The sequence below is a fragment of the Eleutherodactylus coqui genome, chromosome 1, assembly GCF_035609145.1.
Source record: "Eleutherodactylus coqui strain aEleCoq1 chromosome 1, aEleCoq1.hap1, whole genome shotgun sequence".
In the NCBI taxonomy this organism is placed as follows: Eukaryota; Metazoa; Chordata; class Amphibia; order Anura; family Eleutherodactylidae; genus Eleutherodactylus; species Eleutherodactylus coqui.
The window spans coordinates 289,364,034-289,376,155 of record NC_089837.1 but is presented as its reverse complement, the minus strand read 5'-3'; the positions used below and the strand labels follow the sequence as shown (position 1 = coordinate 289,376,155).

Here is a 12,122-nt window from a genome sequence, read left to right as displayed (position 1 = left end):
AAGAATGGGTTTCATATTTGTGCGTCTTGCAATGCACAAATCTCACGCAATTTTCATGCCAGTGTGAAGGCAACATTACACGGGAATGTCAAATCCAGAAGCAGTTAGTATTTACAGACTCCGCTATTGTAATACTCTGCATTCCAGTCAATATACACTCAAATGGTTGTCATCTTGCTGTAAAACTTGGCATGCAGTTCCATCTCAGGCAGATATGCAAATGATTAGAGCTGTGGCGTGATTACATGAATGGTCTTGCCACCTGAGCCCCTAAAACTAGTTCTACCTTCATTCTACAAAAAGGCTCTCAGAGGTTACTTGTGTGTAGAGCTTGCTGAACACTAGACGCCTTTACGACACAAAGTGATTTTGCCCCGTTAGAGTGAGACGGGCGCATTATTGGAATGCGAGAAGCTGGATGGGCATATCAACAAATTGCCCACCATCTGATCTGTTCTCACCAGACTGCTATGAGGTATTGGGACAAGCAGTTGCACGAGGGCCCACATACAGCATGACCGGGCTTACGACGTCCTTGGCAGACCACTAGTAGACAGGATTGTCTGGTCACCCAAAAAGCACAAGCAGATCCAAATATTTCATTGTACGCCATCCAAAGATAGGCGGGCTTCTAATGATGGTACTACCTGCCTGAACCATTTTCAGACGCTTGGCTGCAAAAAATTTGCTTTCATGACGCCCATTACCTGTACTGCCTTTGACATCCATCATCATGCGTGCCCGTGGACATGAGGCCTGAGGGCTCATGCCCACAAGCGATGCAGTATACACCCGCAGATTTACGCGGCGGGTATACCGTGAATCAAAACAAAATTGTGCCAGCAAGGGACCCTAAGGGCTCCTCACACAGGAGTGCACCAGAGGTGGGATTTAAATTGCGACACTGTCGCGCTTTCACTTTTGCAAGAGGGGAAGAGCCTGTCGCGGGGGAGTCCAATCAGCAGCGAGTCGCAATAATTGAGCCGAGAATGGATGAGGGCAACAGCGAGAGTTTTTTTGTGTAAAAAGGGCAGATTCTTTGATGTTCTTGAGGTGCAGCTGACATGTTCGGGCCAGAGATTGGATATAAGGGGGTGAAGGAGAGATTGGAATTGAATATGACCCCAAGGCAGCAGGCATGCTGTCTGGGAGTTATGGTGGCGCCACACAAAGATGTAGATGTCAGGATGAGGTCGGTTAGTAGAGGGCAGAAACACCAGTAGGTCAGTTTATGATAGGTTCAATTTTAGGTAGAAAGAGGACATAGTGTTAGAGACAGCGGACAGACAGTCGGTGATGTTTTGGAGGAAAGGTGCAGAGATGTCCCGGTAAGAGCTGTGTAGCTGGGTGTCGTCAGCATAGAGATGGTATTGAAAGCCAAATCTCTGGATGGGTTGTCCAATAGGGGCTGTGTAGATGGAGAAGAGGAGGGGGCCGAGAACTGAGCCCTGGGGGACCCCAACAGTAAGGGAAAGAGGAAGGGAGGTGAAGCAAGCAAAGGAGACACTGAAAGAGCGGTCAGATAGATAGAAGGAGAACCAGGAAAGATCAGTGTCCTTTACGCGCCCCCCTACCCCACGGGCGACACGGCATCGCCGTGAGAAAAATCGCAGCGTTCGCGTGAGCCCAGCCCAAGGGTGGCTTCACATCCGTGCTTGGGGTTTCACTTTCCTGCTGTTTGGCAAGCAGGAAAAAGGAATCCCAGCAGCCGAACATCACCGTCTCAGGACAGAACCAAACAGTGCCGAACAGACCCCATTGGCTATAATGGGGTCTGTTTGGTTTCCGCCCAGCTGCCCGACTTTTGGACTTTAGAAAAAGTGCAGTGCTTTTTCTTCCGGTATCTTGAGATGGATCTGCAATGGGACCTCCGGCCAGAAGTTACAATGCAGATGTGAAGCCGACCTAAAACATCTAAAAACACTGAAGCAGCAAACTTTGTGAAAACCAAAATTTATGTCAATCTCAAGACTGTAGTAAAGGCAGCCAATGATAAGCTGGAACAAGTAGTCAGAGGTGCGGGAGGAAAACAAGGAGTTGGTCATCTACAGGGTGACATGCTGCTACAGATAGATGCAGAAGAATCTGTACATAGTTGTCACCATTAGATTTAACTGTCAGTAGATCATTTGACCTTTTCGTAAGAGAGGTTTCTGTATGGTATAAAAACCAGATTGTAAGAGGTCAGGTAATTAGAGGAGAGCAGACCAAACACTCAGATTTTGTAGGTGGAGATATTAGAGATGGTTTAGTAGTCAATTGACAACATTGGCAAATATTCTCCCAAGTAGCTCTGAAGCCATTCACTCCAATGCCTCCTCTAGTTCACTGCCTGTATTTGACCCAACGACAGAAGTCATTGTCTTCAAGCGCCTCTCTTCTTTTTGCCCTACTACACGCATTAGTGACCCCATATCTCCATCCAGTTCAGCCTATTACCCCCAATGTTGATCCAGAGGAAGGCAAAAAAAAAAAAACCCTACTGAGGTAGAACCCAATTTCCCCCATTTAAATGTAAGAAAAATTACTTTCTGACTTCAACCTGGCAATCAGAATAATCCCCGAATCACCAACCCTTCTGAAGTTATTAATAACATATAATATTGTGTCGCTCAAGAAAGGGGTCCAGGTCTCTCGAACTCTTAACAAAGAGTCTCTAGTTTCTCTCTTCAGCTATCAATAGTCACCTCAATACAATATTGAACTTCTCCCTTTCTTCTGGTAACTTCCCCTCCTCATTTTTACATACTGTCATAGCTCCATTACTAAAATAGCCCGTCTCTCAACTGGTCCTCAGCTAAAATCTTGACTCCTCTATAAACGGAAAGTACCGATAAAATAAAGGGATATTCTGGAGACTAGAATTTTTCCTTCCCTTAAATTTTTCAACTATCTAGTACCACACGTTTCCCCGAAAATAAGCCCTACTGGTACTGGTGGAGACTTGACTGAGGCAGGTTGACATATAGGGGAGGGCCAGGTGATACCCACTGCTGCTGATTGGCTGATGGCCGCAGGATCAGCGGTCCTCAACTATGCAGCCAATCTCTGGGTCTCGGCTTGCATCTCTCGTCCGGACCCCGCTGCTGTCACTGGGCCGACACCGACGGGTGTCAACTCCCATCTGCAGTCCGGACCCTGCTGCTGTCACTGTCCCCGGAGACTGTCAGCGCATGAGAGCAGCGGGGGTGGTGAGTGACAGCGCAGCAGAGGACCGGAGTACATCGCCAGGGAGACATCGGGACCGCGAGCACAGGCGCATCAGATGGGGGGACAATATGAAGGGGGTGGGGGCAGCTAGCAGGGACACTGATTATCGGCATTGGGAGTGTGTCCTGAGCGCAACTGGTATCCACACAAAATTACAAATCCGGGGAATACCATGTCGGCGCTGTCACTTTTCTCCCTGCTCCATCGAACAGCGACCCTACTTGGCTGCCTGGAGCAAGGTCCTAGCAGCGTGGGGATTTAGTGATGTGTTGGAAGGAGGGTTAGGGTTAGTTTCAGTGTTAGGCTAACATTATTTGCTGCAAATGCTTCCATGTTAATGCGGCCCCACTCTCACATAGAAGCATGTACAGCTAATAATGTAAGCCTAACACTGAAACTAACCCTAACTCTCCATCCCAGCCAAACCTCAGTCCCCACGCTGCTACGACCAATCAGCAGATTGTGAGCGTACACTGGGTGGATACAGTCCATCACTAGGTCTCCACCCACACTGCTGGTGGAAACAAGATACATCAGTACCAGCCCCACCCCGAAAATTAGCCCTAGCTGCGTTACGTAAAAAAAAAGTGATACATTACCTAGTAGGCCCAGTCCGTGTCCCATCCACTGCTCTCCGGAGCTCCGGCAGGATTCCCGCAGTCCTCAGCCGCCTACAGAAGATCGCTTCCTGGTTACAGGGTTCAGAAATCCCGCCTCCAGGAAGCAATAGCTCCAATTGATTCATCAAGCGCTGCATTGATTGGTTTACGAGTGCTGCTCAGCCAATCACTGCCATCGCGTTGTGGGGGTGGGATTTATGAATTGGGCAATCAATGCTGCGGCTTAGCCAGTGCATACATCCTACCTTCACAACACGATGGCTATGATTGGCTGAGCAGCGCTCATGAACCAATCAGAGTCATTGCTTCTTGGGCACAGGATTTTTAAATCCTGTAACCACGAAGTGATCTTCTGTGCGCAGCCGAGGGCTGCAGGAAGCCTGACGGAGCTCCAGAGAGCAGTGGGAGGGACGCGGACCAAGCCTGCTAGGTAAGCATAAGACATCCCCAAAAATAAGACCTAGTGCCTCTTTTGGGGCACAAATTAATATGACAGGGTCTAACTTTTAGGGAAACACTGCATATAGGTGAAAACTGATAGATCTGTGGGATGCATCCCCACAGAGAACGGCGGTCCCATCTAATTATTCCTCCCTGCATCCCCCGCAGTGAGGGCGGTATTGAATAGAATTAATAGTCGCTCAGGCGCAACTCCATTTATTTTCAATGGAACTGCTGAAGATATCAGAGTATAAAGTGCTACTCCTAATTCAAAGTTTTAGGGTTCACTCACACTACCGTGATTTCAGAATGTACAACGTGCGATGTACGGCCGCGTGACACGTGGTGAATGGAGTCAATGAAACTACATGGACTTTCATTGATCCATTCACGTTAGCAGCATGCTCTATGCCACCATTTATCACGCAGAGCGCCATTCTTTTCTATGGGCAGCATATAGCAATTCATTGTGTATGGGTGTTGATACATATGTAACCACGCAGTGAAACATGGTAATTTTTTTTTTTTATGGATTTTTTTTTTTTTTTTAAAAAGAGACAAAGTCCCAGTGCGCATGCGTGAGATACATGGTCATACGCAGGGCACTGGCTGCCATATGCTCATCACACAGACCACTACAACACTGAGTGACCCACACATGCATTTCCCAGCAGGAGCAGAGAAAAGACTGGATTAGGGTTTGTTTTTTTGTTTTTTTTTGGGGGGGGGGGGGGCAAAGTCTTTTCATACAAGTTTTGGGGAGCAGTTGAAGTGTCAGCTGACGCGCTTGGCCAGACATTAGTCCCTCCATGTGCTGCAGGTTGTCCCGGGGCACAGGGAGAACTTCCTCACAACTACTTGCTGACTGCTCCAAACTTCTGTCCCCCTCTACAGAGACGGTGAGGGGCACAAGGGCTCGCCCGTCCCAGGAGAGGAGACAGTTCACGGACTACTTGCAGTAGTTACTGACTATTACCGCACAAGAGCCAACTTTGAAGACCTCATTATACTTCCGGCATAAACCTATGGCAACAGCAGCCACGCTACAAGATGCCCCTTCTACCCCTGCTGCCCTGGGCACTTTCCTCCCACTACTCCTCACCTGATCCCCGGGGCTCCGCTCCTCACACCGGGAAACTACCAAAACAAGCAGCCTGGACACCGCCCCACCAGAGCCCTCCTCGGGAGCACTGTCATTGGATACGGTAAATCTATCCATGCCGCGGATTGGCTGCGCCGGCTTGCTCTTTGCTTACGATTGGTTCAGAATACTTCCGTCATGCTTTTGATTGGTTGCTTGCTGCTTCCTCTCCCAGAGTGATTGGCGCTCACTGATTCTGTGCTGGGTAGATATTCAGTAGATGAAACTGGAGCAGAAATTGTCCGCAGGAAACCATATTCCCGAAGCCCTGTGTGTTGTTAGCTGTATGAGGTGAACTATGGCAACATGGCCGCCGTGGGGGAGGACGTGCATGACGTAACGTATAGCTCGGCTCTCCTGTGCTTGCCCCGTGCCGGGAGTATTCTGCAGCCACACTCAGCGGGGCTTATTTACTAATACTGGATGACAGTCACACAGTGCAAACTTATCAGAGTCTGAAAATGCCACAGATGTGTCACTGAATGATAAATCTGCCGCATTTAAAGACGTTTAGACCCCCTATTAGTTGGCTTAGTGTGCCACAAATTGTGCTACAATTCTCAGCAAATTCCCACAATTTAAGGTGCAATTTAGGTCACGCCCCTTTTTTGGATGTGTTGAAAAACTGTCGAAAAGAGTCTAAAATAGATTAGAAGTGTGTCACAAGCCTGTAAGACGGTTTCCTGCTGTTATTTGGGTAATATTTTGAAATAGGCTGCCTGTCCACGGGCGGGTTTGAATTGCGTTCCATGCGGCGATAATCCGGCTGCAGTGAACACTCTCCACAGAGCGCAGCCGCCCTGTCCACGAGCGGAGAATCATTGCAATCCTCTGCTCGCAGCCAGCAAATCGCAGCATGCTGCGATTCTTCGCAGTCAGCCTTTCAAATAGGCTGACAGTGGAGATCTGTCTGCTGGCTCCGATCCGCCATGGGATACCGCAACACCCGTGGACAGGCAGCTTAAGTTAGCCCCAATATTGTACCTTCACATGTTTAGGGCCCATGGCTGTACACGTAAAACACTGCAGGTTTCCCTGCAGTGTTTTACGCATTTTCAGCCATACTCGCTGTGCGGCACTGTGCATGACAGTGTATCATTCATATGCACATGTGCAGTGGGATTTTTTTTGTTCTTAAATTCCCCGCTGTATGAAAATGCCACCCATATACAATGTATTACGTATGGGCAGCGTATCATACATGGCCCATACATGTGTACAGGGCTCACACTGTGTGTGTGTACAGAGAAATAGAGCATGCTGGGATCTACGCAGTGTCTACGCGCCGTGTGCATGGAACAATGGAAGTCCATTGCCTCCATTCACCGCATATCCTGCGTCCGTACAACACACAGCCGTGGACATCAGCCCTTATAGAGCTGCACCAAGAAACATATAGCACAACAGGAAGTGCAGTTTAAAGGGGTTGTCCCGCGCCGAAACGGGTTTTGTTTTTTTTCAATAGCCCCCCCGTTCGGCGCGAGACAAACCCGATGCAGCGGGCGATTAGACACTGAAAATTAGACGGCACCATGGAGACGAGGACGCCAGCAACGGAACAGGTAAGTGAATAACTTCTGTATGGCTCATAATTAATGCACAATGTACATTACAAAGTGCATTAATATGGCCATACAGAAGTGTATACCCCCACTTTGTTTCGCGGGACAACCCCTTTAAGTTCTGTTTCTATGTCCGAAATATTCTGTGCAGACGGTCATCACAAAAAACACGTATAACATACCACAGCCTGACTCGGGCTGTCAACATTTTCTCCAAAGAATGGAAATATGACGTGTCACTTTAACATGGAATAACTCCGTAAAGGTTTTGCATATCAAGTGATTCTCCACATGTTGTACTTCATTTAGGTGGTAAAAACAGACTGATAGAATTTGTGTATATTTATTAAAAGCACCAAAATTGTCATTTTTTTTCACATTTTCAATTGTAATATGTCAAATATGTGCAGACATACTGTACCAATTTTTGATAAGATATAAATTTCCATACCTTTACTTTATTGAAGAAGCACATTTGAAAAACTAATTTTTTTCTAAAACCATTTAGGAGACGTACAAATGTAACATTGCTTTTCAGCATTTTGAGGAACACTTTGTTTTCCTGCACCAGGCCAAGTTTGCAAAGGCTCATATCTGTCAGAATAATAGATAACACCACAAATGTCCCCATTTTACAAAACACCCCTCTAATGTATTCACTGAGGGGGGGGGGGGGGGTCTTGAGTATTTTGACCCCACAGGTTTTTTTGAAGAGTTAATGCAATTTAAAGGAGAAAAAATAAAATGTGATATTTTTGCAAATATGTCCTTTTAAAGACAGTTATTTTTTCTATAGTGCACATGAATACCCCTGTTTGTCCTGTGATCATAAACACATTGTGGTCCTAAGCTTATATCTGTATGTTTAACGAGGCTCAAACTGAAAGGAGCAGCCGGTGGCTTTCAGAACAGACATTTTGCTTGAAAGATGCTTCAGGCCCCATTGCCCACTTGTAGAGCCCTTGAGTGGCCAAAATGATAGAGAGCCCCCACAAATGACCCCATTTTGAAAAGTTAACGAAGGCAATTGTGTCATTTTAAAAACAGGGCTTTTTTTGTACAGCACACATATGAATGAAGACTTGATTCCCCTGTTTGTCCTTTGTTCAGAAACCTGCCCAATCTGCTTACAGGACACATGGCTAGGCCCATAATGGAGGGAACACCCTTTGGATTTCAGGGCACAACTGAATAAATTCCAGGCCTCATTGCACACTTGTACAGCCAACAAGCTTTCAAAACGACACCCACAAGTGACCGCATTTTAAAATCTAGACCCTTTAGCCCATTTCTCTAAGTTATAAAAATTGTTATAAAGCAGATGAAAAATAAATGAAATTTTATTTTTTTCACATATGTTGCTTTCATAGCAGTTTTCGTTGAATACGCCCATTGTGGCCCTAATCTGCTTACAGGACACATGGCTAGGCCAATAAAGAAGGGAACACCTATTGGCTTTCAGGGCACAACTGAACAAATTCCAGGCCCCATTGCACACTTGTGCAGAAAAAAATAAAAAAAAGCTGACTCCCCCCCCCCAAATCCCTAAATATTAGATAACATTAATAATGTAAAGCTGTGTGGTATGTCTCAAAAAAGGATAATTACAGAGGCCTGGCTGGGATGGGCAATAAAATCGGGTATCCCTCCTCCTCTCATGCTGAATGCAGACAATGACTCGGGCCAGTGGGGAGGAAGACTATCCAGCTTCCAGAATTCTTGGATGTTACAAACAATATCTTCTGGATACAAGACTGATCAGGGTCTCTTAAACAAGGTAATAACCACCCTTTTAAGAGTTGTAAGATGGGCACTTCCTTTAGTATATACTAGAATGTGGGAAAAGTTCTATGCTTGGTGTAGACCAGATCAGCCTGACCTAGACAAACCTAATCTACCTAAAACTTTCTCCAAGCCGGGTTGGACAGTGGACTGAGCCCTAGAACCATTAAAGTACAGGTATCTGCCTTTAGTGCCTTCTTTGATGGCCTTTTGGTGGAACATATGTGGATTAGAAGCTTCATCAAAAGAGTTAACAGACTTTGTCCCTTCATTAGGAAATCAATTCACTCCTGGGATTTAAATATATTACTCAATAGTTTCTACAGTTCCCCTTGCAAACCTTATAGAGATGTTATCAGTTAAAATGCTCACGATTGAAGTCATATTTCTGGTAGCAGCGACATTAGCTAGAAGGGTTAGCGAGAGTCAAGCCCTATTTGTAGGGGAGCCTTATCCATCAATATTAGATGATAGGATAGTCCTTAGGATAGACTCTTTCTTTCTTCCTAAGGCTTTACTACTACGAGCATATATCAGCCGTCTGTTTTCATGGCCGGCCAATATACACTGTGATCTAATGCATTGGATTCCAATGCATCAGATCACATGGCCGTATTCCTGAGATGTAAAAGCGTTTCTATGTTGTGCCCAAAAGATAGTCCTGGAACTATCTTTTGGGGCAGAATACATCGGCCGCTGCATGGGCTCCTATGGAAACCCATGAGAGCGACTGAAGATGGGAGGGAGTTTAGCAGCGTGGCTGCTAAACTCCCTCCATCTGCTCTCCTCCCTGCTTGCAGGCTCACCTCTGCTCTTCTCCCCGTTGGCTCTTTGCAATAGGAGGGCGCAGGGGTGGAGCTAAGCTCTGCCCCCTCCCCCACAGCCACCAATGGGAGGAGGCCGGATGGGGCAGCACTTAGCTCCGCCCTCATCCCGCCCCCTCCCATTGCTAAGTATGAGAAGGGAGGAGAGCAGAGGTGAGCCTGTGAGTGGGGAGGGAGGGGAAAGGGGCGACGGCATGGTGACCTTGGCGTATATGCGCCGGGGCCCATGCCGTGTGAACGGGTGCGCAAACAGTGGATGTGTGCACCCGTTCACAAGCTTCTACGCCCCAGAAGGTAGTGTATATCGACCGGCCATGAAAACTCCGGCCGATATATGCTCGTGGGAATAAAGCCTAACGTTGTCTCCACATTTTATAGGGAACAAGAAATAATTCTTCTTTCCTTATGTCAAAAAAATAACTAAGGAAAAGGTGTGAAATAGAGACTGTTGGGTCATCAGCCATTTTGTTCTGTGTGTCAGGCCTTAGACCAATATTCAGCATCCAATTTTTTATCCACTTTATAATCCCATGCTATTCTTGAATTGTAGGAATGTAGTTATAGAGGTCTCTCAGTTTCCCCCTGCCTGTTGATATTCACACTTACAACAGGCCATCGGACAAGATCTGTGCTGTGATGTAAATAACCCCCTTTTATTTCTCCTCCCACTTATTTGTTTGGGTAGAATTAGCATGAAGATACTGAGTTGTATGACCATGCACTTGTTAATGAAGTCCTAGAAAATCAATCGTCTGGCAGGGCTTTTGGCAGAAACGCCGGAGCTGAAAAATTCAGATTAGGTAAAATCTTTTAATAAAAATTGTTAGTTGTGTAACGATCCTAGCCCAATATGAAAAATATCATCAGAATTGGGCAGCCAGGCTGAATAAAGAGCCCTCAAACTATGTAGCCCGAGACCTGGTTACAATTTACGTATCACGCTTGATAACAACGAATAGATAAATTTATGACCAGAAATATGGCAGGCATATCTTCCCGATCGGAAGACCTCGTGCAGAGATATGACCGAAATGGGGAATTATGATTTTTCAGACCTCATACGAATCCAACCCTCCCTTCTATGTATGACCTCAGAGGGCGCAGGGGGAGGTGTGTTCTGGGGAAACTTTTAAAACTGGGGTCCCACAGAGAACGGGTTACCAGACTTCAGAGATATGCCTCAGGCCGTAGGCTTTTCCCGTTTGCTTCAGTGACTGCACGAATCAGAACCTTGGGCCAGATATCCGAAATCTAGTATCTTTTATTTTTCTCCTTGTTTTACTTTAAAATACTGTCCTGTTCTGTATGCCTGCAAATCCTTATACTCCCGTGTAACAACCTCTTTGTATATCCTTTGTATGTGTGTGTATGTATGTGTGTATATATATATATATATATATATATATATATATATATATATATATATATATATATATATATATATATATATTGCGATGCTAGTCTTCTTCTTGTACAAATCCATAATTTATTAGTTAAGCCTTGTCCGTTTTAAAACATACCATAACTATGAAGATTGTGTTCATAATTCATAGTCTGGGTCCCAGCTTCCCTTACAAGCTGGTAGTGGCAGCTTGTATGTGCGCGGCATTGTGGAGCGCTGGAGTGCATCACACCAGATCAGAGCTTGATTCTGAGCTTTTACTTCGCATGTGTGCAGAAGTCCTGGAAAGCTGGGTTCAAATCAGTCTGTATTCTACCAACTCCAAGCTTGCAATGCTGCTAAAGTGATCGATCGAAGCTCGGCTGTGTCAAATGGTAGTTGCGGGGCGCTCAAAGTAGTCGGTCCATGAGTAATCTGGGACAGAGGCAGGATCAATAGGTATCGCCCCCCTCTCTCTCCGTGACAGAAGACTTCCATAAATTAGACGTAGAAAAGTCTGTGCTAGCCTACCTCCAGGCCTCGTAGCCTTTCAGAAGGGATAATAACTTGTTTATTCAATTTCAGGGTCCAAATAAAAGGAAGACGGCTTCAAAGAACTCCATCACCATACTGATGAAAAAGGGGATCCAAGAGGCATATAGGGATCGAGATGTATCCCTTCCAGAGGGTCTTAACACTTTCCAATCCAATTTGTATCCTGGTTTTCCTAGGGGGCTTACTCTTTTTCTGCTATTATACAACAGCGCTATATGCTGGCCAAAGCGGGAACTGCATAAGGTGACACATTTGATAGGTCCCGACAGCAGAGAGGCTGGCAATATACAGTAAGAGAACCCCGATGGACGTCTTTCAACATCAGAGCTGTATAGCCTTAAATCATAATGTCTTCAGATGTCAGACAGTGGATTGGAAAGGGTTAAAGCTTACTTGAAGAGGACCTTTTCATCATCTTGGGCTGAACAAGCAAAAGCCTCTGCAGAACAGATATAGAGGGCAGCCACTTGGACTAGCATCCATACTCTCAAAAGACATTGCCATTTAGATTTACATGCCAACAGAGAACTGGCTTTCAGACGGAAAGTGCTCCAGGTTGTAGTCTCTCTCTCTCTCCTCGTTCCATAGAGACTATAATATGGTACT

The 12,122-nt window shown here is 45.9% G+C and overlaps 1 protein-coding gene across 1 annotated transcript in view; it reads right to left on the bottom strand.

Annotated features, from left to right (window-relative positions):
* Positions 1–5,483, bottom strand: part of WASF2 (WASP family member 2) — a 33,885-nt gene extending 28,402 nt beyond the window's left edge. The window contains exon 1 of the mRNA XM_066572786.1: positions 5,374–5,483. The gene's annotated coding sequence lies outside the window, so the exon portion shown is untranslated. The remainder of the gene's footprint in view (positions 1–5,373) is intronic.
* Between the last annotated feature and the right edge of the window lie 6,639 nt (positions 5,484–12,122).